Source organism: Phascolarctos cinereus, unplaced genomic scaffold (assembly GCF_003287225.1).
Source record: "Phascolarctos cinereus isolate Bilbo 61053 unplaced genomic scaffold, phaCin_HiC Scaffold_726;HRSCAF=1367, whole genome shotgun sequence".
Taxonomy (NCBI): Eukaryota; Metazoa; Chordata; class Mammalia; order Diprotodontia; family Phascolarctidae; genus Phascolarctos; species Phascolarctos cinereus.
The window spans coordinates 270,487,573-270,515,197 of NW_027556098.1; the positions used below are offsets into that span (position 1 = coordinate 270,487,573).

Sequence of the window (27,625 nt, forward strand, 5' to 3'; positions counted from 1 at the left end):
TGGGGAGGTCAGGAAGAGTAGAGGGTTTGCCTGTTGCCAGATGTTCCTGCTGTCCAGACCACTCCCAGGACAGTGTTGTTTCTTCAGTGGTGCTTCTGAAAGCAAAAAAAACTCAGCTTGCAAATGCAGACTCAAATCTTTTGATGCTCATGAAAAACCTTCCTCTCTCCAGAAGATGAGTTTTGGGTCATCCTCTTCAACACGAGTCCCTTCTTCTTTCATAAACCCCAACACCCTTGGCCAAGAAAGGGAGTAGCCATGTGCCTTGTTCTTCACTGTTATCATTCATTCAAAAAGTATTTATTAAACATCTGCCAGATACTAGTCTGGTTGGTTGGTTGTTGTCCTTCCTTCTCCAGGAGGACCAAAATGACATCACTGTGCTAGAGTCAAATTTCAGTGTGTCCCATTGTGGCTGATCAGACCAATACGAGCCTGGAAGGCTCTACCACAGGTCAGGCACGAATAGTCCATGTGAACATTTGGAGTAGATTCTCTAAATTTGCACATCTCATGTTTCCTCTGAGCTACTTCAATTCTGCTTTGCTCGTAGAGCACAGCACCTTCTCTGATGTGGGCAGGCTGTGCTGAGTGGTCCTGTGCCAGTGCCTCCCAAGTCATGCAATCAATTCCAAAGTTCTTAAGAGAGCCCTTGAGAGTGTCCTTGTATGGCTTCTTCTGACCACCAGGTGAATGCTTTCCCTGTGTGAGCTCTCCATAAAACAGTCTTTTTGGTAAGCATAAATTTTTCATTCAAACAACGTGGCCAAACCATCAGAATGTTTGGCAGTTTAGTTCCAGAAAGGACCTCAGTGTCTGGTATCTTATCCTGCCAGGTGACCTTCAGAATCTACCTAAGACAATTCAAATGGAAGTGATTCACGCAGGTGCTCCATCAGCCAGCGTTACATCATCCATATGTGGAACCATCAGTTACAGCAAATGGAGAAGTTTTGAATGCTGTGGATAAGTTCACTTACCTCGGTAGTGTACTTTCCAGGGATGTCCACATTGATAATGAGGTTGATGCACACCAGATACTATGCCAAATAGTAAGCACTAGAAATATAATGAACAGAAAAAGAATCTCTGACCTCAAGGAACTTAGTTCTGCTGGTGGGAAATAACGTCCATAGAGATAAAAGTTCCTTAGGAACTGGGAGGTGAAGAGCAGAATAGTGACAGCTGGAGGGGATCAGGAAAAGCTTTGTAGGAAGCTGGAGAGCTATTGAGGGAATCTGTTCCAGGGATGGGGAATAGTGTGTGGGAGTCTTCAATCAATAAACCTTTATCAAGTGTTTGCTATCTATGGCAGACACTGTAGTTAGTTCTGAAGATCCAAAAACAAAGCAGGAAGCACTACCTGTCCTCAAGGAGCTTATATTCAGATATGGGCGACAATAGGTACTTAAGTAGGTAGGTGACAGATATATCCCAGAGTAGATAGAAGGGGAAGGTGCTATGAACTTGGCGGACAAGAAAGGGCCTCCTGTCAAAACCAGAGAAATTGGAGATAAAGTGTCAACGGGTGTAAAGGTGAGGTCCAGAAACCACCCCACCCCATTTTATCCTTGATACCTTAACTAGGTGAGCATGCATCGCAGTCAGTCAATCATAGGCTTTAGACTATGCACTAAAAGTTTTTGGAGCTGGAGTGACCTGCAGAGTTGCACAAGGGTCGTGCTTATAACTTGTTCTCTCCCCAGGAGTTATTTATAGATAAATAAACACATTAGAACTGGAGTCGCTTGAAAGGTTGGAGCCAGTGTGGTAACCCCTGGGGAACAACAGGGTGAAAGGGAAAGACATTAGCCTTCCCCAGTCTTTTGCTAAAGGGGAACTTTTAGAGCTTTGAAAGATCAGAGGATTATGGACTCCTTTCTTCCCATTATCAGTGTTCCTAGTCAGCTGATGGCAGCATCACACTGGGAGCATAGACATAGAGTCCCTGTTCTATAAGGAGCCCATATCTAAGAAGAACTTCTTAATCACTGTCTGAATGGGAGGAAAGGACAATCCAGCAGCCAGGATCGATCCAGGAATCATCTGTTTGCTACGTATACTTCCTAAACTCAAGGTTACTCTCTTCAAGACTCTGAATGTACTTACAATGTGTGAGATGTTTGAGAGGATGTTTTGTGCTAACTTTTCCTACTCTGATACTTTCTAAACACTATTAAAGGCTGTCCGACTAAAATGATTCTCAACTGATTATTTCGGGGACAGGAAGCATAGCTTTAGTTGATGGTATTAGATAATTGCCCCCCACCCATACCCCTCAGGAATACCTTCCCAGAATACTGGGAAGGAGATACAGCCTTGTTCTGGGACCTGAGACTCACCTCTGAGGATGGGAGTTGGGATGAGGCTACTCAGAGCTTTGTGTGACTTATATGGGGAACAAACACATAAGAAAATTTGGCTGGAACATGGAATGAGTTAAGGGGAGTGATGTGAAACCATTCTGGATATATAGGCTAGATGCTTTAAATGCCAAAGAAAGGAATTTGTATCTTATCCTAGAGGCAATAGGAAGCACTGAAGCTTCTGGAGCAAAGGATCCAGCAGTAATTTGATATCTAATGGAAAGGATAAAGACTGGGGGCGAGGACACCAGTTAGGTAGCTACTGCAATAGTCTACATGAGAGATGTTGAGGGGCATGACCTAATGCAGGGGCTGTGTGAGTGGAGAGAAGGGGGAAGGATGCCAGCAATGCTACAGAGTTAGAAATGACAAGATTTGGTAACTGTTTGGATGTGTGAGATAAAGAGGAGTTACAAGTCAAAGATGGGCCCAAGTTTGCAGACTTGGGTAACTAAAAAAGTGGCAGTGCTTTTGAAAGAAATAGGTAAGTTAGAAAGAGAGTCAAGTTTGTACAGGAAGAAAATGAGTTCTAATTTGGACGTGCTGAATTCAAGATAACTCCTGGGCATCCAAGGACATGGTGGTATTTCAAAGCCCTTCAAAACCTAACCCCTTCCTACCTTTCCAGTCTTCTTACACCTTATTCCCCAACACTTCCCAACACTTTTCAGTTAGTGACACTGGCCTCCTGGCTGTCCCATTAACCCAATATCCCATCTCTTGTCTCTGGACATTTTCTCTGACTGTCCCCCATGCCTGGAATGCTCTCCTTCCTCCTCTTCAACTACTGACCTCCTTGGCTTCCTTTAAATCCCATCTAAAAATCCTACTTTCTACAGGAAGTCTTCCCTAACCTCTCTCAATTCCAATGCTTTCCTTCTTTTAATTATTTTCTATTTATCCTACAGATAGCTTGCTTTGCATATACTTGTTTGCATGTTGTCTACCCCATTAGATTGCAAGCTCCTTGTGGGCCAACACTGTCTTTTGCCTTTTTTTTTATTCCCAGAACTTAGCACTGTGCTAATAGGACCTCAGTAAATGTTTCATTGATTGATTTAATTGGTACTTGTTAATGCAGGACTGAATTCAGGAGGGAAATTAAACCTGAATGCAGAGGTTTTGTAGTTATTTATATAGAGATGACAAATGAAAGCATGGGAACTAATGTAATCCCCAAAAGAGAGCGCACAGAGAGAAAAAAGAAGGCCCATGGGAAAAGCCTCCGGGGCACATGGATGGATGACCATCCAGTATAAAAGAATGAGAAAGATCAGTCAGACAGGTAAAGGGAAAACTGAGAAAAAGACAAGAGAGCATTGTCATATAAATGAAGGGAAGAGGGATATGAAAGAAAAGGCAGTAGTCATCTATTTCAAAGGCTGCAGAGAAAAAGAAGAATGGAGATTGAGAAAGGCCATTTGGTTTACCAATGAAGAGCTCCATTGGTAACCTTGGGGAGAATCATTTTAGTTAGATGTGGAAATTGAAGGCCAGATTGGAAGGAGCTGACGCATGAGGAAGAGGAGAGAAGGTAGAGGCTACTTTTTATAGAGATTTACTTGAGATCTTCCCATATCTTTCTGTACAGATCCCTGTTGCAGTCATTCATAGCACCACATTCCAGGCCAATCTCTTTTCTTTTTAAGGAGGTAGAATGGGTTAGTGGCAACAGTGCTGGGTTTAGATTGGAGTCTGTGAACATATGAAAGAAGACACTATCTGCATCCAGATAAAGAACTGATAAATAGAAGCATGTATAGAATGGTTTTACATTCATACACACATGCATTATATATCTACATCTATATCTATATCTATATATATCTACATCATACACAGACACACACTTATTTGTGTCTAATGGTAGTTTTCTCTGGGGGGGGTAGGGAGAGAAGAAAAAAGGGAGAAAAAAAGAAAGTTACACAATAACTTTATTACATATTTGCAGTTTCATGTGCGATTTCATCTTTTTTTCTGTTCTACTATTATGAAAATATTTGTTTTATTTCTTAAATTTAGAATGAAGTAAATAAAATTTATAAAATAAACTATAAAATTTTTAAAATAAATAAATAAATAAAAATTTAAAAGACAAAACACTAGCTCTTCCACTTACTTTCTGTGTGATCTCAGGCAAGTCACTTAATATGTCTGGGTCTCAGTTTCATCATCTTTAAAATGAGGTGGTTAGATTAGCTGTCCTCTAAGGTCTCATCGCAAGCTCCATCCATGACCCTATCATTTTCAAGGAGTTCAGTACTTGAATCACAGCCTCCTCTCCGTCCTCACATCTGGCCTCATACTTAAAGACTTCACTATATGTTGATGTCCCCTCATACACCTCCTAATTGGACTGATGAACTGGGAGGCCATGGTGTATGAGGGGACTACCTTGGTGTTCAGTTTTTGAGGGCCAGGCTTTTGGAAGCTCTATATTTCAGGAAGGTGGAGGTTCAAAATCATGAGGCAATTTGAAACTGTACCATATGAGGATGAGCTAACACCTAAGGAAAAGATGACTTGTGGGGATAGGAGGAGGCGTGTTTGAAGGGCTATTACTTAGAAGAGAACCATAGAACCTCAGAGATAGAAGGGATCCTGAACATCATCGAGCTCTTCTTACAGTCTGAAGCATCTCTAGGACATCCCTGACAAGGGATAGTTTAGTTAGTCTAGTTCAGAGAAACCCTTAGGGTGCTACAGCATAAATCTAGAAGGAACCTTAGAGAACATCTAGCCCAAAGGCCACATTTTACAGTTGGAGAAACTGAGGCCCAGAGTGGCTAGGTGGCTTATCCAAGTAAGCAGCAAAGGGTTTGAACCCAGGCTTTTTAATTCCAAATCAAATGCTGTTTTCATGCTACCAAGTGGCAGTTGAAAGAGAGACCAGAGTTCGTATGGCTCAACATATATTTGAACAAGTGGTAGTCTAGGCCAGGGGTGGGGAATCTGTGGCCCTCTAGGTCCTCAAGTGTGACCCTTTGACTGAATCCAAACTCCACAGAACAAATCCCCTCAATAAAAGGATTTGTTCTGTAAAACTTGGACTCAGTCCAAAGGCTGCACCCAAGGACCAAGAAGGCCACGTGTGGCCTCAAGGCTGCAAGGTCCCAACCCTGGTCTAGGCTGTAATTAAACACTTCAAGTAATAGGGAGTTTACTACATACTATTATTACTAATAGTTGGCATTTATATGGTACTTTAAAAGTTTGCAATGCTTTTCACATATCTTAACTCATTTGATACAACTCTGAGAGGTGGATACTAGTATTATCTCCATTTTATACATAAGGAAACTGAGGCTGGGAGTTTAAGTGATTTTCCCAGGGCCATATAGCCAGTGTGTCTGAGGAAGGAGATTCAAACTCAGGTCTTTGTAACTCTAACACTTGATCCACTGTGCCACCTAGCTGCCTACTGAGACAACCCATTTCATTTTGGAACAGATCTCATTGTTAGGAACTTGGTTTTTTTTTTCCATATTTATATTAAGCTGAAATCTGCCTCTCTGAAACTTCCACCCTCTTCCTACTACTGCTTCCTGGGGGCCAAGCAGAACAAATCTATCCTTTTCCATATAACAGCTCTTTATATTTGATGACAGCTATTGGGTCTCCAGTTATTGGGCAGCGAGGTGGAGCAGTAGATAGAGTATGAGGTCTGGAGTCAGGAAGACTCATCTTCTTGAGTTCAAATCCAGCCTCAGACACCTACTAGCTGTGGGACTCTGGACAAGTCACTTAACCCTGTTTGCCTCAGTTTCCCCATCTGTAAAATAAGCTGCAGTAGAAAATGGCAAACTACCCCAGTATCTTTGCCAACAAAATCCCAAATGGGGTCACAGAGTTGGAAATAACTGAACAACAAAATTGGGTCATTCTCAGGTCCGTTCTTCTGCTTAGTCAGGTTGTTTTTTTGGATAATTGCGTCCAATTCTATGCACCATATTTTGGGAAGAGGAGGATATGGAAGAGGTGAATCAGAGTGATGAGAAATCTGAAACCATGCCATATGAGGATCTATTGAAGGAATGGACATGTTTACCTTAGAGAAGAGCAGACCTAAACACTGGACCCCAGATATACTCTGAGCAGGGCAGAGAACAGCAGAGCTAGCCTCTTGCTTCCATGTCCAATCCCTGCAATTTCTTTAGATTTACTTTGAATATTTTTTTTTTATTTAGTCATTTGTATACAGTACAATGTAAGCTCCTTGGGGGCAGCAACTGATACATTTTCCCCTTGTATCTTCTGCACCTAGCACAATGCCTAGCCACAATTAATGGTCTCATTGAATTTAATTGAATTTGACAGTCAATAAACATTTATTAATTGCCTACTATGTGTCAGGCACTGTACTAGCTGTTGAGGATACAAAAAAAGGCAAAAGACAGTCCCTGCCCTCAAGGAGCTCACAATCTAATGGGGGAAGATAACATATAAAAATAAGTGGCTACCCGGTCCCCTCTTCTTAACTACAGGATCTCAAGTATCTCTCCATTTGTCCACCTTCTACAATTAAAGGGAGGAAGGAGCCCCAGATGCTGAGGAGGTATGGGCTTCAAAGTTGATGTGATCTTGCAGAAAGATGAGTTTCTGGAGACAATGATAAAGTCCAGAGGAGCAGGCAGGAAATGATGGGGGGGCTGCTCTGGGCCCCCTCCTCAAATAGAATATCTGGGAGGAGGTCTCTGATGTCCATCCTCTACCCACTCCAATTTGAGGGAGGGAAGGGCCCAAGGACACTGACTTTCTTAACATGGTGAATTCACAAAAAAGTAATTTACTCACAAGAAATTTGGGACTCCCACCATAAGAAGGTAATGAAATGCGTCTAGTCAGTTCAAGAAAGTCTTTATTCCTCAGAAAGAAGGAAATGTCAGTGCTACTTAAGCAGGCTTCTCCTTTGTTTCCTTCTTTGTTCTCCTAGTTTCACCCTATAAGTTACACCCTTTAAGAACAACCCACTCCTGGATTATGGGGCAGGGGAGATAAGTCCATCAAAGGGGAAAAAATTTGGAAAATATTTTTTATACATCAATATAGATATGTTATCTTCCCAACAAAATATAAGCTCCTTGAGGGCAGGGCTTATGTACTATCTATCTTTGTGTCCTCAAGCACCCAGCCCAATGTCTAGCACATAGGTGCTTACTCCATGCTTACTGGTTGTTTGAGCATTCTAAAGCTATAATAATTACTAAATGGAGACTTCTCTGTTCTAGGAGAAACTTTCTCCTGATGAGAGAGCAGCATATAAATATGTAGAATAGGGGTGGCATCACAAAAGTATGGAATATTTCTTGATGTGGGCATTGTTGGCAAAATCCTGATGTCACACTTGAGTGTTGATTCAGGAGGCCACAGAAACACAGGAGCACTGAGCTAAATGAGATCTCAGTGGGCAGCTAAGCTACCCAGCTCCAGAATGGATATCCCCTCTAGAGTAGTACTTCTTCAACTTTTTCTACTTGTAACCTCTTTTCACCTGAGAAATTTTTACTTGACCCAGGTGGATAGGTAGATAAAATTGATATACAAATCAAACATTTACTGATAATAAATCATAAGGAAATTTATTTTAAAATAATTCTTTGGTATATGTATAATTTTACCACTTATTAAAGGCAAAAGCAAATATGCATACTAATAAGATGGATGTGCTTGTTTATTTTTACATAAAGAATTAAATCTTGGCAAAATATTTGATACTGCAGGACACAGAGCAGAGGTTCCCAAACTTATTTGGCCTACTGGCTCCTTTTCAAAAAAAAAAAAATTACAGCACCTGTCTAGAAATCTACTTTTTTTTAACCCTTTAATTTTTTTTGAAATTTGTTTCATTTCAAAAAATATAAATTTTTTTTCAAAAAATGACGCATCTTAAAATTTAATAATTTATTTTAAATTTGTAGGGTTTTCCTGCATTGAAATTTTGATGACACAGTATTGCATCATGTAACCATGTAGTATTTTAAACAAGTCATTACATGCACATACTCCTGCCAACACATGCTGGACTTCCTGAAAATGCACTACATGCTCACCTGCCAACACTTGCTTATTAAGACATGTTGGTGGACTTGATCACTGATTGGTTATAACTTGCATTTTGTGTGTTTGTTTGGAAAATAATGTAATCACTACAACTTTAACTCTGTTATACAACAGACAAAGCATGTACAAATGGTTTTTTAAAATTTTCTTCTCTTTTCTTTCCTTATGCTTTCACTCCCCTCCCCCCTTATTCAATGCCCCCCAGTTGTATCCAAGGCTACTACTGCCTCCTGATTGTTCCAGTGCTGCCTAGGGAGCCATATCACCCACTTTGGGAACTTCTGAGTTTCACAGCATCTTCAACATTTTTCAGAGTTGATTGATATTTTGATTTTGTAATCGTGAACACTGAGAATGCTGTTTCACATAAATATATAGTACAAAATGGCAGAAGTATATTTAAGGCCATTTCAAAAATTGTTGGAAATTCTGTTTTAGTCCCAAGCCAAAATTAATTTAACAATTTTTTAGGAAACTCAAGTTTTAAACTCATGTCTCTTGATAACTTAGCAAATTTTTCTTGAACTTTTAATGACAGATGATGGATGTTTTTGATTTCAACTGAGCATGGTTTATGACCCCAACTTAGTTTTTTAGAATCAAAAATTGAAGGGAAGTATTTCTGAAACTGACTACAGCTTCTCAACTTTGTACTTGCACAATTGACTTTTTGGATATAAGTGTAAGTCTTAACATTGATTCTTGGTAGATTCTACCCAGTGCACATTGCATAAGAGGACTCCTTTGAAATTGATATCCAAATATTAATGTTTACTCATTGGGTCCAGACATTCAAATAATTCCGAAGCCATTGAATTATGCTATCATCTAGGAACCTCAGAATTTGTCCATACCCAAGTTTTTTCTCTCAGAACATCAGTATCTGGCTCATGTCTAGGCCTCTACAAAGAAGGCAAAGTTAGCTTAGCTCACATATAAGCACACAAAAGACTCTCACTCAGGCCCATAAACAGTCAAGATACCCTGTCTTCCTTTACTTATCTTCCATAGGATGTCTATGGTTCTCTCAATTTAGATTAATATCCTGAATGTAGGTCTTCCTGCACTTTCAGAAGAAAGTGCTCAGGGTTGCCAGGGAGTTGAGTACCTCACACCTGCTGGGGGGGGGCAGGGTGGTATACAGACCAGGGCCCTACATAGTCCTCTAGAGCAGAGAGTCAAATACAAGGCTCTCTGGCCACATGTGGCCCACAACATTTCCCAATGTGCCTAAACCAGATTAAGATGAAGTCCTTATTTGATTTTAATGTATTGATAGATTAATGAAAAGCTCTGTGTGTGTGTGTGTGTGTGTGTGTGTGTGTGTGTGTGTGTATTTATTTATTTATTTATGAACAAGAGCTATCCCCCATGCCTGCAGTGCTCTCTGCCCTACTGCTCTTCCTCGCTGCTTTTAAGTTCCAATTAAAATCCCATGTTTTATAGGAAGTCTTTCTCAACTCTCTTTAATTTTAGTGCCTTCCTCCTGTTAATTATTTCTTATTTTTCCTGTGTATGGCTTGTTTATACATATTTGTTTGCATGTAAAATTGTAAGCTCTTTGAGGACAGCAACTATATGTTTCTTTTTGTGTCAGTAGCAGTCCCTGGTACGTAGTAGACACTTCATAAATATTGATTGATTTTCTAAGTCAATATGCTTATATGCCATTTAGTGGCACCTATTCAATTTGAATTTGACTCTATTGCTTCAATGCTTCTTCAACTGTGGGTCACAACCTCATGTCTACCACAGTTTAAGAAATGCTGAAGAGATCGCATGTAGAAAAAGTTTAAGAAGCCCTGCTCTAGACTTATGACATCACCTTTGGTGGGGGTCCCTTCAATAGGAGAAAACACTTGGCCTCATTAAGAGAGCTGGCCCCTTTCCCCACATATACCTCATCCGCATAACTTGGTGTCAGTGAAGGGACAAGGCCTATGTTTGCTGGCTTTGCCCCTTTGCTCACCCTCTGCTTTGGCTGCTGCTTGGTCCAGGAATACCTTCCTATGCTAGGTCTTTTTCAACTCCAACTGATTTTTATTCTCTTGCATGTGGCTCTTGGGAAGGGTTGTATGGATTCTTTACAGGAAACTAAGTTCACTCATGTGCCTAACTGGCTTCATTTTGTCCAATCTTCCAGCTCTGGCTCTTACTCTCTTTTTAGCCTTTCTTTAAAAAACAAAAAAGTTCTATTGATTTTTTTTTTGCAAGAGACATTTTTCAATTGATTCTCCCCTACCACCCTTTAATGCTCCTTATTAATGAAGAAAAGCATTTAGACAATCCTAAAAACCAGTTACAGCAGATAGAGTACATGACTTTCTCCACTTATACCCCCCATCTCTCTGCTGAGATGAAGGATTTATGTTGTGTCATCTGTACCTAAGATCAAGAAAAACTATTGCAATTAATTTGCATTCACTTTGCATCAGTTTATACACCTCTTTTAAAAAAAGCTTTTTGGAGCATACGAAAAAGAAAACAAGTTCAGATATAAAACAGAATAGAAAAACATTATATGTGAAACCATGAATCTCTATTATGCAAAAAATTGGTCTAAAAATATATATGTATTTCACCTTATCATTTTCAAAACTGTACTGCTTTTGTGAATTTCTCTCTAAACTTCCTCCTGTTCTTTCAATGAACTTTTAAAAGATGCTACAATACCCACTTTTCTTTCTCTTCTTCCTTCCTTCCTTCCTTCCTTCCTTCCTTCCTTCCTTCCTTCCTTCCTTCCTTCCTTTCTTTCTTTCTTTCTTTCTTTCTTTCTTTCTTTCTTTCTTTCTTTCTTTCTTTCTTTCTTTCTTTCTTTCTTTCTTTCTTTCTTTCTTTCTTTCTTTCTTTCTTTCTTTCTTTTTTCCTTTCCTTCCTTCCTTCCTTCCTTCCTTCCTTCCTTTCTTTCTTTCTTTCTTTCTTTCTTTCTTTCTTTCTTTCTTTCTTTCTTTCTTTCTTTCTTTCACAACACAATTGCTAGCTTCTCCTTTTCCCTGCCTCCTCTAATTCTTACTCTTAAATAAAAAGGGAAAACTACAATACTTATACCTATAGTGAAATGGAATCCTATGCATAGAGAGGGCTCATGTATGGCTCAAAAGGAGGCAGAATAGACATCTCTAGTCTCTTTCCTCCCACCCCCCATTTTCCAAGGGAGATTTTTATGCATACCCAGAGGGGAAGCGGGAAGTTGGGCAAGAGGCCACTTTGCTTTCCTCAGAGAGAAGGAGATACCAGGTTAGAATTATGTCTATCTGCTCCCTTAAATATTGTTTGTCTAAAGGATGTGATTGGGTTCAAGCTAACCCCTGATAGTTTTGTCATTTTTGGGGGAAGAAGGATCCCAAACTCTACATTCAAGGCTTGACCCGCTTCCGACCAAATACTAGTTTCATAATGCACATACAAAGCAATTATCATTTGTCCAAATCATAGCAAAAAAAAAAAAAGAAAGAAAAAAATGAGAGAATATATAAACAGGAAATATACACAGAAAATATACACAGGAAAATATACTTGGTGATGCAGAGTGAAGGAGCTCTCCCACTGGGAATGCAGTAACTCAACTGAGAGAGTGTTCCGGATCTCACCCAAGAGGGCACTCTCTGACATCTCTACTGCAGTTAGCTGAGAATAGAGACATGACAGAGACTGCCAGCTCCTCTCATGTTTTCCCTGAGTCTTTTCCTTCAGCAACCTGAAGTGAGGGTTGCCCTCTTCCATCTTCTCTTTTGAAACTAGAAGCCAAAAGCACCTATAGCAACTTGGCACCTGAATAGTCTTGAAGAAGACGTGAAGCTTGACAAGACCCCAAAGGGTACTGGTCCTAAAGAGTCCTGAAGGGGGATTGGCTGAGAACTGAAGCTCTCTTGCCTCTCACCAACTCCACTTATCCCCTCACACAGGGCAAAGCATATTTATCTCCACCAATAAGGAGAGAATTTTATACTAATGGGGTAACATTCCTCCTTTGGGCCAAAACTTTGCAATCCCTTGCAGATATCAGCTGGGACAGGTTTGGGGCTTTGAGACAGGGGTTACATTAACAATTAAATACAGTCAAATAAAACAAATCCACATATTTGTCATTGCCCAAAAATGTGTGCCTCATTCTATACCGTGGGACCATCACCTCTCTGTTGGGAGGTGGGTGGCTGCTTCATCATTGTTCTTCTGGAGTAATGGTTGGTCATTACATTGATCAGAGTTCTTAAGTCTTTCAAAGTTGTTTGTCTTTACAATGTTGCTGGTTCCCCTTGTTCTATTCACTCTGTGTCAGTTTATACAAATTTTCCCCAGTTTCTCTGAAATCACCCCTTTTCATAATTTCTTACGGCACAACAATATTCCATTACATCCATATAACATAATTTGTCCAGCCATTCCCTAATTGGTGGCTGAATTTCCTAACTACCACTGATGGGCACCACCTAAGTTTCCAGTTCTTTGCTATTACAAGTGGCTGCCTAGAAAAGGAGTTGCTATAGATATTTTTGTATGCATGGGTCTTTTCATTCTTTCTTTTGGGGTATAAACCAGTAATGACATTACTGGGTCAAAGCTTGCATATGATTCAGCGACTTTTAGGGCATCCTTCCAAATTACTTTACAGAATGCCTGGACCACTTTGTAGTTCCACCAACAATACATTAATGTACTCATTTTCCCATAGCCCCTCCAACAATTGTCATTTTCCTTTTGAGTCATTTTTGCCCATCTGAAAAGTGTGAGTTGAAATCAGCTGTCTCTTAATGATGTTTGTTTACATTATCATAGTCACTTCATATATTGTTGGTCTGGTTCTGTTTCCTTAATTTTGCAGCATTTCATATCTTTCTCATGAGCTCTACACAGTCCAGTAATTTAAAGCCAGTCACTTTAAAGGTCAACTTCAGGTGTATGAACAATCTTTAGGGATTTCTCCTGGTGTGAACTAGAAACAAGGAAGAGGTGGAGGGATTCACATCTTATTACTTCCCACTTTGATAAAGAGGCCCCAATAATTCTAGAATAAAAGTGAGCAAACAGGATTTTCCTATCTTGTATGGGAAGATTATATCATTGTCAGACAAAGGCTTCCTCTGTGGGGCAGCAAGAACCCAGAACAATACTGGGGCACAACACCCACCCCGGAATTCTCATGTGTCTCTGTACTTTAGGAGCCTTGAATAACATCCCCAAGTACAAACTCCCAGCCCTTCTATCCTGGACTTCGGCACCCAGACTAGGGAGTTGTATCAAGAGAATCCAGTCTATTCTACCTTCTCACCTTTCCCACAGCACTTTCTACCTTCAGACTTGGGTCACAGGCAGCCTGAGGACCTGAAGGCAGTGAATGCTACATCTTAATAACTCCCTATTAAACTTCAAAGGGAGAAAAATTTAAAACATGAAAGAAGCTAATTGCTGGCTGCCACAAATTGGTTCCCAGGTATCATAAAGAGTTTAATAGCTGGGCTAGATACCCCTGTGATATGTGCCATATATAAATACCAAAACAGATGGGGAGATAGGTGAGTGAGGCAGTGACTTCATCAAGTCGCAGCCCTATTAGCCTAAAGGGAAGAATTTTGCTCTACCCATTCTTCGGTACAGTCGTCTGACACAGAGTAGCCAAAAATGTGCTCTCTTGTCTAGTGAGTGCGTTACAAAAGATGCCGAGTCAGCTTAAATACTTCTTCCTTGGAGATCCTTCTTCTGCTACCTGGAGTGGCCAGAATGACTCGTAACAGACTGCAGTTAGGGCTTTTGGTGCTGCTGCCTCATCCATGCCTTCTGGTGGCAGGCCATTGTCACATACACTGTCATTAGCTAACATTTACATATCATTTTAAGGTTTTCAAAAGTGCTTCACCTTATCTCATTTAATCCTCACAAAAAACCCCATGAGGAAGGTGGTGTTTATTACCCCCCATTTCCAGAAGGGAAAACTGACTGCTCAGAGAGGTTTCCCCGAGGTCATACACCTGGTGAGATGCATACCCATATCTTCCTAACTCCAAGTCCAGTTTTTTATCCACTATGCCATGGAGGAGTGATTTGAACCCAAGATTCCAGTGTCTCCCTTTGCCACTCTGCCAACTCCTTTGCTGTAGCAAGTTCTATGGTGAGAGGTCTCTGAGTTTATTTTCTGGGTTCTGTAGCACAAGACTTAAGAATCCCATCCCACATTCTCCCTCTACCCTCAATTACCACTTAATGTCACTTAACTCCTTAGGGACTGAGTCTATGACAAAGTCTACCTTTGGCACACTTTCCTCAAGACCTTGTACCCATGTTGCTCACTCTTATCTCCCTCCCAAATTCCTATGATTCTAAGACATCGCCGGGCCAAGTATGCTAAATGGATAATTTATGTTATAGACAGTAGGAGGACAGAGAACTAGGGGTCAAGAACATCATAGTAGACAGAAGAGGGGCCCAAATATCTGGGATTCATGCTTTGTCTTCTAGGCCTTTACAATTCATAGAGTATTCCCCCATCCACCCTTGAAAGCAAAGAATAGGATTTCTGGGGAGAAAAGGGAAACCATAAATGAGACTGGTCTTATGGGTAAGGAAGATAAACAGATGCTTACCCTTGTGGGGCCCTGGAAAGTTTTTCTCCTGCAGCCCCAAATTATCTCCTTCATTTCTGATACCTGAACTGCGCTTGAAGTCAAGAAACCTGTGTTCCAGGATTATCTCTGACAATTACTAGCTCTATGACCATGGACAAATTCCTTAACTTATCAGAGCCTCAATTTTCTCATCTGTGAAACAGATACAATAATGTCTACAGTACCTACCTCAAAAATAGAGTGAAATTCAAATGAGGTAATATAAAGTGTTTTCCATGTTTTAAAGCACTATATAAATTTCACTTACTATATGTACTACTACCACCCTCACCTTCATCATTAGACCTTATGGCCTAGTAAAAGCCTAAGTCTCCCACATTCCACATTAAATTATTAAGTCATTGACAACACAGAATGAATTAGTTTATGGGATTTCATTTAGCTGAGAGTATGATTTTGATGAGTAGAGATAAACAAGAAGAACACCGTGCCAGGGTGGAGACCCAGAAGGGGAGAATGGAGGGCATTGGAGACAAATTGCTTACCTCAGCTCTTAGACCCTTGTTGGCCCTGATCAGAGTCCACTTTAACAACAGACTTTATTCAGACACGTAGCACTTGAGACTTGAGAAGGGACTGGGAGAGAGGTGATAGCTGGGGTGGGGCTATGGGCCTAGGCCCAAGAATATCTACCTAGTATCCTTACTGGAGTTGTCTGCTTTTAGCCTGCTATAAGTTGAAGGCACCTGCGTCTCCAATAAAAACTCTCTGAGGATCTGTCTGTATCTGTGTCACATTAGGGCTATACCCTACTTCTTTCCTCAGAGTGAAGCAGACACCTTGAGATAGCTCTGACTGCCTGTTCAGAACAAGTGGGTGGAGTTAGGAAAAGTGGTATGGAGGCTGAGAGCTTGCAAAGTTATTTTTGAAGACTTTATGTAGTAGAAGGGGAAGGAGGGGGAGTCCACTAACAGCTTTCTAGAATTGGAGAATGAAATGTCAGAATCCACTGGAAACTGACAAGAGCTTCAGGGTACAGGAAAAGCCGGACTATAGCCAAGGCTCATTGATTCATTTCTGGCCTTGATTAGCTTTACACTTTAGAACGTGATCAATGGACCACACAGGAATCCTTTTCAGAACACAGCAGCCCAGGAGGAGTCAGAATAAGGACCCTTTTCATCAGTCACAAACCCACAAGGTGGCAAGTTCATGAGCAAGTCACCAGGAATGCTAGAAACCCAGCCAGTTGCAAAGGGGCACACAGGTCACCAGCACCTCGGCTAATCCTTCTGTCTATGAAGGTGTGACAGCCCAGCGAGCCCCTCCCAGCTGTTAACTACCAAATCTTTTTAAAAAATCATAGAGTTGGAAGGGTCACAGTCTGGGAGAAATAAACAAAACTTAACAAAGCTTCTTACAGGCTTAAGTCCCTAGAGACATTGGCAAACAGGATCTGGTTCTGTCTCGCCCTTTCTAGCTTAACTCTCTCATTATTTACTAGAGTGACCAGGAGCAAGAGTCTATTCTGCCCCTAGCCTGCTTCAATTTAGTTTTTTCAGTTCTTTCTCAATGAAAGACCTAAGCACATTTCAAAGAGTCTCCCAGCTCCACTTATCCAGGAACATTCAGACCAGATGCTTTATTTGGGTGTAGATATCCCCAGGGAAATCATTATCACCATTGTAGGTAATGTTTATATCGCTTTATGATTACAAGGCTTGCTCTATATGTCACATCTTTTGGTTTTCACAACAACTCTGTATGGTAGATAGTAATAATATTACTATTTTCATTTTACAGATGGAAACTGAGTCTCAGAGATTAAATGAACCAAAAGCAATGGGTGAAAGGTGAAGAGAGCAAATTTAGGCTTCACGTTGGAAAAAATGAGAGCTGTCTAAAGGTGGAACGGGCTAGCTTAAGGGTGGGTGGGTCCCTATTTTTGTAGATCTTTCAACAGAAAATGGCTGACCACTTATCAGGAATGTCATGTTTGTATATATGTACACACACACACACACACACACACATTTTTCCCCTACTAGATTATTGCTAAGGTCCTTCCAGCTCTTAAATTCTGTGATTCTGTGATTTGTTCAAATTGCTCAAATTCACATGACAAGTTTTCAACCTAGTTCTCCAAATTCAGGGTGTTTTTCACTACAACATACGCATATTTCTCATTTTCATTAACATCTTGACCAATATCACCAGGTCAGTAGGCATTCATTAAGAGTCTACTATATGCCAAGGCTAAGGGATGGGGATACAAAGAGGGGAAGGAAAGAAATGATCATTTATTAAGTACCTACTATGTGCCAGGTACTGTGCTAAGTGCTTTACAAATATTATATCATTTGAGCCTCATAATGACCCTGGGAAGTTAGTGTTATCATCACTCCCATTTTACAGATGAGGAAACTGAGGCACACAGAGGTTATGTAACTAATCCAGGGTCCCACAGCTAATAAGTGCCTGAGGCCATATTTGAACTCAAGTGTTCCTGACTTCAGGTCCAGATCTGAATCCCATTCTGCCACCTATCTGATACAAAAGATCCTTTCTTTCAAGGAGATGATGGGGGGGGGGAGAAAGAATGAAAACAACCATGTAGAAAAAGATATACGCAGGACAAATTAGGGCTAGTCTCACAGAGAAGGAACTAGCATTAAAGAAGATGGGATTTTAACTGGAACTTGAAGAATTCCAGGGAAGCCAGGAGGCAGAGATGATGAGGGGAGAGAACTAAAGGTGTGGAGGATGGCCAACGAAAATTTCAGGACTCAGAAGATGGAATGTCCTGTGAAAAGAACAGCAAGGAGGTCAGTGTCACTGGATTCCAAAGTACCGGGAAAGTATAGGGTGTAAGAATACTGGAAAGGTATGTATGTGTGTAGGGGCCAGATTTGAAACACCAGAGGATTTTATATTTGCTCCTGGATATGACAGAGAGCTGCTAGAATTTATTGAATGGGGGGAAGGGAGTGACTTAGGTGGACCTGAGCTTTAAAAAGATCAGTTTGATGATTGAGTGGAGAATGAACTGGAGTGGGAAGAGGCTTGAGAGAGGGGGACCAACCAACCAGGCAATTGCAATAATTAAGGTGTGGGGTAATGAAGGCCTGGACCAAGGGGATGGTAGCATTAGAAGAGGGGAGGGGATACATACAACAGATGTTACAAAGGTTAAATCAACAGGACTTGGCAACAGATTAGGTACAGGAGGTGAGAGAGACAACATGAAGGTCATGAGCCTGGATTACTGAGATGCCCATGACAGTAGCAAGGGATTGGGGAAAAGATAACGAATTCAGGTTTGGATTTATTGAGTTTAAACTGTCCACAAGACATATGATTGGAAATGTGAATCTAGAAGTTGTGAGAGAAATTATGGCTCAATAAGCAGATCTGAGACTTAGTCACATGGAGATGTTGATTGAATCTAGGGGAGTTGACAAGATCACCAAGTGAAATAGTATAGAAGGACAAGAGAAGAGGCCACTAGGATGGAGTCATATGGGACACTTATGGTTTGCATTACCTGGATGAAGAGTAAGCAAAAAAGACTGAGAAAGAGTGGTCAGTCAAGAAAGAGAAGAACAAGATAGCATAGTGTCACAGAAACCTAGAAAGAAGAGGGGGATGGACAGTATCAAAGGCTACAGAGAGGTCAAGAAGGATGAGGCCACTGGATCTGCCAACTAAGAGATCATTGATAACTTTAGAGGGAGAGCAGTTTCTGCTGATTGATGAGGTCAAAAGCCAAACTGTAGAGACTTAAAGCATGTGAGAAAAAGGAAGTGGAAGTATCAATTACCTTCTCGAGACATTTAGCCACAGAAGGGAGAAGGGATATGTGGTGGTAGTATGGATGAACAGACTAAGTGAGAGTTTTTTGAAGATGGAGACATGGAAACATTTGTAGGCAGCAGGGAAGCAGACAGTAGAGAAGAGTATGAAGATAAGGTAGAGGGTGAAGATGAAGAGGGAAAAGTCTGCCGGAGAAGATGGAATTGAGATCATTTACATGTAGAAGGGAGGCAGCCAGTGGCTTGGTGGCCACCCATCGTTTAGGGTTACAGTTTAGGGTTTAGTGTTAGTGTTCAGGGTGTTTTCTACTATAACATACTCATACTCATCATTCTCATTGTCATCTTCATGGTCAATTGGTACCAATTCACCAATTGGTAAGCATTCTTTGAGTACCTACTATGTACTCAGACTCCGTGGGCTGATGCTACAAAGAAGGAAAGAAGGAAGGAGGAATAAGCATTAATAGAGCACTTACTGCCTGCCAGGCAATATGCTTAGAGCTTCACAAATATCTTCTCATCTAAATTTTATCCAATTGATTGAAATCTCTGATTTCATGAGATTTCACAGCACCATAGGATTTTACCTCTGATTCTTTCCTGTCCTTTCTCTCCCAAATCCAATAGTCTGTCTCCATAAAAATTACCATCTTATTTCCCACTCTTTTTACCTAGTACTTGGCTTATCGCAATAATAATAATCTCCTAATTGGTCTCATTACTTCCTGGTTCTTCCCTTTTCAATCCATCCTACATATAGTTGCCAAAATTATCTTTTTAAGGCACAAATCTGGCTATATCACTCCCTTCTCAGAAGCCTTCATTGGCTCACTGTTGCCTCTAGGACAAGATACAAACATCTTATCCTGGGTTTTAAGGCCTTCTACAATGTGGTTCCAATTTACCTTTCCAGCTTTATTTCACTCTATTCCTTTCTATGCATTCAATAGTTTAGCTAGAGTACTGGATAATTTCATCCAGTATTCTTCCATTTCAGCACATTTCTATAGGTCATGCTCTCTTGCCTGCAACTCCACTCCCATCTACACCTACTGAAATCTCTCTCTTTCCATAACAGTGATTGCCTCCTGAAATTTTCCTGGAGTGTTTCATCTGAAAGAACTTCTTTTGCTCCTATAATCTTATAACCTGAATCATACTTATAGTGCACATGGCATAGCCTGCCTATTAGACTGTAAGTGCTATGAGAGAAAGGTATGTGTTATTTTCCTTCCTTGAATCCCTTATGACTAATGGAGTACCTTTTCTATGTTGTTGTGGAGTCATTTCAGTCATGTCCAACTCTCTGTGACCCCATTTGATGTTTTCTTGGCAAAGATACCAGAGTGGTTTACCATTTCCTTCACCAACTCATTTTACAGATGAGGAAACTGAGGCAAACAGGGTTATGTGACTTGCCCAGAGTCACACAGCCAGTAAGTGTCTGTGGCTGGATTTGAACTAAGGTCCTTCTGACTCCAGGGCTGGTGCTCTATCTACTGTGGCACCTAGTTGCCTTTTGCCTTTCATATAGTAGCCATTTAGTAAAAGTTTGTTAATTTGCATTTAATTGAATATTTGTATAGGACACACAGCTAGCAAGATCAAAATAAGCCCATAATATAAATGCAGAGTACCCTTTATTGGTCAAGGGTAAATGAAGTAAATTATGAAGAGGATAGTTAGAGTGGAGATTGGGGAGATAATTTTTTGGAGATTGAGAATGAAAGAGGTAAAGGGAAGCTATTAGCACCTCTCCTACTAACTGTGTTTTCATGGGGCAAGTGGGAGATTTAATGAGGTTTCTGAGGCTTAGGGAAGAGAGGGCTTAGAAGACAGAAGATGGACATGGCAGACATGAAGCAAGATCCCAGAGAAAGTTCACAGGGAGGGGCAGCTAGGTGGCGCAGTTGATAAAACACTGGCCTTGGATTCAGGAGGACCTGAGTTCAAATTCAGCCACAGACACATAACACTTACTAGCTGTGTGACCCTGGGCAAGTCACTTAACCCCATTGCCTAGCCTTAAAAAAAAAAAAAGAAAAAAAGAAAAAAAAAGAAAGTTCACAGGGAGCAATTAAAAGGACACACAGATGGAGCATTCAGCAGGTGTAACTGAAATCAATGGTTGGGGTATAGGAACAAGGGAACTAAGGCAGTCTGGATATTGTGGTAAAGAAGCTAAAGGCACAAAGTGACAACTTTAGACTTGACCTGCTACTCATAGGCTCAGAATCTTAGAGTTGGAAGGAGTCTAGAAGTCACTTAGTTCAACTTCTCAGCAGGCCAGAAATTCTTTCTACAATATCACCCAGACTATCCTCGCACTCTTGGGAGATCAAACCCTCATTACCTTGTGAGGCATCCCTTTCCACTGCTGGACAGCTCTAATTTGGCTAGAGCCATCCCAAAGTGGGACAACTTGCCTTGGGGGGTGGGTGGGATACCCCTCCTTGGAAGTCTTCAGGTAAAGCCTGAATAACCACTTACCAAGGATGCCATAGCTCTTGGTGAATATGTTATAGGTGGGAATTCTTTTTTTAATGTGTTGACCTAGATGGCCGCTGAAGCCCCTGCCAAATTCCAAATTCTATGAGTCTATTATTCTGTAATTGGTAGAAAGTTCTTTCTTTTGTTGAGCTGAGATTCCCTCTTTTATCTTCTGCAGACTCTTCCTATGTCTGCCATCTGGAGCAGTACAGAGCAAACCTAGAGATAGCTATCATATATCATCTCCCCTTTCTCAACAGGCTAATTATAAATTCCTTAAACTATTTAGTCTAGTTTTTACCAACAGCCAACTGGTCTTTGGAAAAGCAAGATGGAGCAAAAAATGTGAGGCTTTTTGTGCAATAGAGTGGTTATCCCCAAGAGAGGATTAACAGAGAACCAAAAGGAAATAACCTAACATCTCAGCTAGCTATCTGACCAGAAACTTCTTGTGATACTGGGAACAAATACCCAAAATGGAGAAAACACTTTTACAGAGGGAAGCAGAAATCGGGGTTACCTAGCCTGGGTATCCTATCTCCCTCTCATATGTTCAGGGTCAGGAAAATGGAAGTAATGTAATTGTAAATGGTTTGCAGTTTTTATTCCTAGTACATAATACAGTACCTGCTCCATAGTTGACATTTAATGATTTTTTTATTGGTGGGCAGCTAGGAGGCAGAGAGGATACAATGTTGGGCCTAGAGTCAGGAAGACTCATCTTAGTGAGTTCAAATTTGGCCTCAGACACTTACTAACTGTATGACCCTGGGCAAGCCAACCCTGGTTGTCTCTTCGTCTTTTGTAAAAATGAGCTGGAGACAGAAATGAGAAGTCGCTCCAAGTATATTTGCCAAGAAAACCCCAAATGGGGTCATAAAGAGTTGGAATTGGCTGCAACAACTGATAACTGTTTATCGAATTGAATTTATTTACTGACTATTGAAGGGCAGATTTCTTGATTTTAATAGATGACTCCCTAACCATTGGTGAACCAGGAGAGGAGATAGGGCACTTTGCAAGTAGTATTTCAATATCTTGGTTAGGATAGTAGGGGAAAAACAGAATTAGGGGAATTTGTGGCAGTAGCAATTAGAAGCAGAGGTAGAGATGAAGGAAGGATTAAAAGATCTACCCCTCCCCACCCCTACCTTCATGCCTATGTCCTGATGAACCTAAATTAGTTTTCCTAGTCTTGTGGGGGAAATACAGGTTGGGCTCTGCCTAGGTGTGCCTATGTCGCTCTTGGAGCATTTCCTGGTACAATAATTCCTGGAATAACTTTAGATTTTAGGAGAATGGCCTCTAATCTCTCTCTACACCAAAGTCAGTAGCCAGAACAAGTTCTTCCAGGTATCTCTATATTCTAACTTGTGGTGCCCAACCCAGGCTTTCCTAAAGAAAAGGAAATGTAGCCTAGTGGATAGAATACTGGGCGTGGGATCAGGAAAACCTGGGTTCAAATCCCGCTTCTGATGGTTATTTGCTGTGTTAGAACAAATCATTTAACCTCTTTGGGCCTCAGTTTCCTCATCTGTAAAATGGGAATAATAGTCCCTGTAAAACAGGGGCTTTTAATCTAAGGTCTATAGGTAGATTTCAGGGGGGAGGTATATGAACCTGGATGGAGAAAAAATAATTGCATATTTATTTTCCCTAATCTTTGCTTTCCTTTGTAATCTAATATATTTTATCTTACATATTTAAAAAATTGTTCTGGAAGGGCTCCATCTACATCACCATACTGCCAAAAGGGTCTATGACACAAAAAAGGTTAAGAATCCCTGCAGTAGGACCTACCTCTATGGGTTCTTATGAGTCTTAAATGAGATGATATAAAAAACTGCTTTGCAAACTTTAAAGATCTATATAGATAGCGGTTGTTAGGAGTACTGTTCCCTTGTGGACTTTTCTAGGTGTTTTACAGTTCCATGTGGTAAGATGGGGGCAGGAAGAGGTAGGGAAAGGCAACAAGGAGACTGTTGGCTTGATACTGTAGACATCACTTTACTGGCTGCCACGCAAAACGAGCCAGAGGAAACTGAGACCCGGGGCCTCTTGTTATATTGCTGTCCTGAATTGGTTTTTATGGGAATGATCAACCTGAGAATCCATCTCGCAGACGTCACCGCCCTGAACATCACCTGTAGCAACCCAGCTATTTCACAACTGTTTGAAATAAATGCTGGGCCCGTTTGCCCATATGAGCCTGGCTTTCACGATGCCCCTTTCTGACACAAAGGGTTTCTGAAAGGAAAGGGGCCCTGATAGGGGCATGTGGGTGGCTGCCAGACAAATTTCCTCAGGGGCTGGGAAGGGCTGAAGTTGGGAAAACCTGGGCAGACTCATCAAGTTCCTCAGCTGCTCTACAAGGCAAGGTCCAAGGTTTTCTTTCTCAAATCCTAAGACTTTAGTTTCAGGTTTATTTTTTTTTAAGTCAGCAAAGGGCAAAAATCCTGAAAATAATTTTTAGGGGGAGAAAAAGAAAAGAAAATCTTTATGTCTTGCTCTGCTGTCAGTGAATAGTGTACAAAATTAAGGTAGGGACAGCTGTCCCCTACCTTTCTCACTGGAGTAGAGTAAGGTAAATGAGATCATGTCTGTAAAGCTCTTAGGGCTCCCATGCAGGGAGGGGCTCTGGGAACCTCAGGTACTATTAGCCACATTATTAGTACACATAACAAGACCCATATTTATGAAGAGTAGGGCCATAAATTGCTGGAGGTGTGGGACAGACTTTCTATTCTTCCTCTCCTTAGAAACTAAAGCTCCCTTTAAAATCCAGATCAAGTGTCATCTATAAGATCTATCCTTATTCCCCCTGATTGTTAATGTCCCTACCCCATTATTTTCATATATATATATATATATATATATATATATATATATAATTTATCTAGGTACTTGCCATTTACACATAAACACCCTCCCTCCATGACAAACATAATATAAACTTCTTGAAGGCAGGGCCTATGTCATATCTGTCCTCGGCACTTAGCACCTACCACAGTGCCTGGCACATAACAGATGCTTAATAAAGGTTTGTGAAATTGGACTGAATTCTTGTGAATACTCACAATATCCCAATGAAAAGAGACACAAATATGGCTCTGACAGGGAATGAGACAGGGCATTTGAGTGATGGGAAAAAATCAGCCAAGTCAGGAAGGAATGGAAAAAGGACCTAGGACTCTAGGAGTGTTGGTCAAACTAGCCTACCTTTCTTGTTAGATGTTTTTAATTTAATTCAATTCAACATTCATTTATTTAATATCTACTATTTATATGCAAGGAACTCTCCTCAGCCTTGGGGACAAAATGACAAACAGTCTGTCTTCAAATAGCTTACATTCTGTTGTAAAAACATGAGGTAGGAAATGAACTCATTAGATAAGGCCCAGACTAGACCTAGGCCTAGGCCATCCTTTTGCATGAAGCCTTCTTTGACTCACTACCCCAACAAGGTTCTTTTCCACTTCTGAATGCCTAAGGATTTTATAATCTGGACCACACAGTCTAGCATTTAATTATACATTGTCTTATATTGGCTGCTTCACATCTATGTGTTTTGTCTTTATTTATTGGGCCTAGTTCTGCAATAGATAAAGTGCAGGGCCTCGAGTCAAGAAGACTCATCTTCCTGATTTCAAATGTAGCCTCAGACACTTACTAACTGTGTGACCCTGGGCAAGTCACGTAACACTGTTTGCCTCAGTTTCCTTTTCTGTAAAATGAACTGGAGAAGGAAACGGTGAACCACTCCAGTATCTCTGCCAAGAAAATCCCCAATGGAGTCATAAAGAGTCAGACACGATTGAAATAACTGAACACCTATTTATTGGCACATGTTCCAGAAGTAGCCTTTGGGATGATTTGAATGGCATAGTCAAGATGGCAAAAATTGTGAAGTAAAGGGAAGTTCATCTATTTGGTCCCCTCCCTCTTCCTCTACCTCTTCTATGAGCTTCTCTTTACTACCACTGCTCCTACCCCAGTTACCAATTCTATGCCCCATTCTTACACTGAACAGGCTTTGGGCTAATCCTTACAAAGGTATTAATTAACCATTTAGGTCTTAGTTGAAGATTACTTAATGTGTGACTATTCCCAAAAGTATTTGCCTTCTAATAGCTTATGTTGTGGTGGAAAGAACATATTGGAAGTTTTGGAATCAGAAGACCTGGGTTCAAGTCCAGACTCTTTGCCATTTACTATGTAACCTTGAGCAAACAACTCGATTTTCTAAGCCTTATTTTCTTAATCTGTAAAGTAGAATCTGTGATCTAGAGATGGGGAGGGCTTTAGGGGTGATCTAACCCAGCACCCTCATTTCACACTTGAGGAAAATCAGAGAGGTTAAGTGATTTGCCAAAGATGATACACATAGTAAGTAACAGAGCCAGAGTTCAGACTCAGGTGCTGTGACTTCAAATCCAGGGCTCTTTCCACTATACCATGTTCTCCCTCCCAGAGGTATTGTGAACATCAAGTAAGATAATGGAGGTAAACCCTTCATAACCCTGACAAGAGTGTGGATGAAAGCTATCATGATTTTTATTCTAAAAGGAAACATTAAAGACCAGGAAAGCCTTCAAGAACCTAGTCCACTGTTAATTGAACCAAAGGGATTTGGAGGTAGAAAGGGAGTTAGAATCTCTGCTACTTACCTCCTGAATGACCTTGATCAAGTCACTTATCTATTTGGAGTTTCAATTTTCTTATCAGTAAAATGACAGTTTGGATTAAATGACCTCAAAGACCCCTTCCAGTTGTAAATCTATGATCCTATGAGCATGAAAGAATGGAGAAATGAAAGCATAATGGGGAAAAGGGTAATGAAGGCCCAGTCCTTAGAGTTTGAAAAATATGACTTGTCTGATACCTATTTAGGTCTTTTACACCTCATACCTTTATTATTTGATGGCAACCAGCACAAGAACTGCATTAGGCCCTTTCTCCCACCCAATTGCCATGTGGCCATGAACTTATAGACTTTATTTCTCTTGTCACTTTGATGTTATTCTTTCTCAATCTTAGATGATTGAGTATCTGACACCAGGTTATGACCTTGTGAGCTTTGAAAGAGAAGAACCAGTAATTGGAGTAAGTAATTGAACCTGCTGGTAGCCACAGCACCTGATCCTGGTGAGTACAGTGAGGGGACCCCAAGCAGCTACATGGCCTATGATCCTGCCCAGATAAGAAAGGGAACAACTTGTCCACTGGCTAAAAGAGAACTTAGTGGTGATGCTGTGAAGGAAGAAAAGCACTCCCAGGACCAGAAAGTAACCTGCCCCCCCCCACCCGCAACCCCAGTTGGGGATGGAGAATGTTTTGTTGTAACTACTCTAAGTTTGATTCCACTCTTCTCTCACACCAAGTAGTTATTTGGGGGTGAAGGGGAAGATATGAGGAAGGATATTATTGTCTCTTTTCAGTAAATATCTTTTCGTAAAACCTAATTGATATTGAATAGATATTAGTTGGTTAAATAATACTGAGGGGAACACACCAGATGGGGGCCTGTGAGTGACAGTATTATAATCACCAGCCCCTTTGGTTTAGCTCTAGCTCCCTGCGGTGGCAGGAGCAGAGGAAAATTAATTGTTCACTATAGTAATCTATTATTTGATAAACCCAAAGACCCCAGCTTCTGGGATAAGAACCTACTCTTTGAAAAAAACTGCTGGGAAAACTGGAAAAGAGGATGGCAGAAACTAGGCATAGACCCAAATCTCACACCATATACCAAAATAAAGTCAAAATGGGTTCAGGACTTAGATATAAAGGCTGATACCATAAGTAAACTGGGAGAACAAGGAATAGTTTACCTATCAGATCTATGGAGAACAGAAGAATTCATGACCAAACAGGAGATAGAGAACATTATGAAAAGCAAAATGGATAATTTTGATTACATGAAATTGAAAAGTTTTTGCACAAACAAAGCCAATGCAACTAAGATTATTAGAAGGAAGGTAGAAAATTGGGAAAGAATTTTTACAACCATTCTTTCTGATAAAGGCCTCATTTCTAAAATATATAGAGAATTAAGACAAATTTATAAGAACACAAGCCATTCCCCAATTGATAAATGGTCAAAGGATATGAACATGCAGTTCTCAGATGAAGAAATTAAAGCCATCTATAGTCATATGAAAAAATGCTCTAAATCATTATTGATTAGAGAAATGCAAATCAAAACAACTCTGAGGTACCACATCACACCTATCAGATTGGCCAACATGACAAAACAGGAAAATGATAAATGTTGGAGAGGATGTGGGAAAATTGGAACGCTAATACATTGTTGGTGGAGTTGTGAAATGATCCA

At 40.6% G+C, this 27,625-nt stretch overlaps 1 long non-coding RNA gene across 1 annotated transcript in view; it reads right to left on the reverse strand.

Annotated features, from left to right (window-relative positions):
• LOC110192557 (uncharacterized) overlaps window positions 1-21,369 on the reverse strand; it is a 36,413-nt gene extending 15,044 nt beyond the window's left edge. Inside the window, exons 1-2 of the long non-coding RNA XR_002320190.1 lie at window positions 21,292-21,369; window positions 19,119-19,226 (exon numbers count right to left, since the gene is read on the reverse strand). This is a non-coding gene — a long non-coding RNA (uncharacterized LOC110192557). The remainder of the gene's footprint in view (window positions 1-19,118; window positions 19,227-21,291) is intronic.
• Between the last annotated feature and the right edge of the window lie 6,256 nt (window positions 21,370-27,625).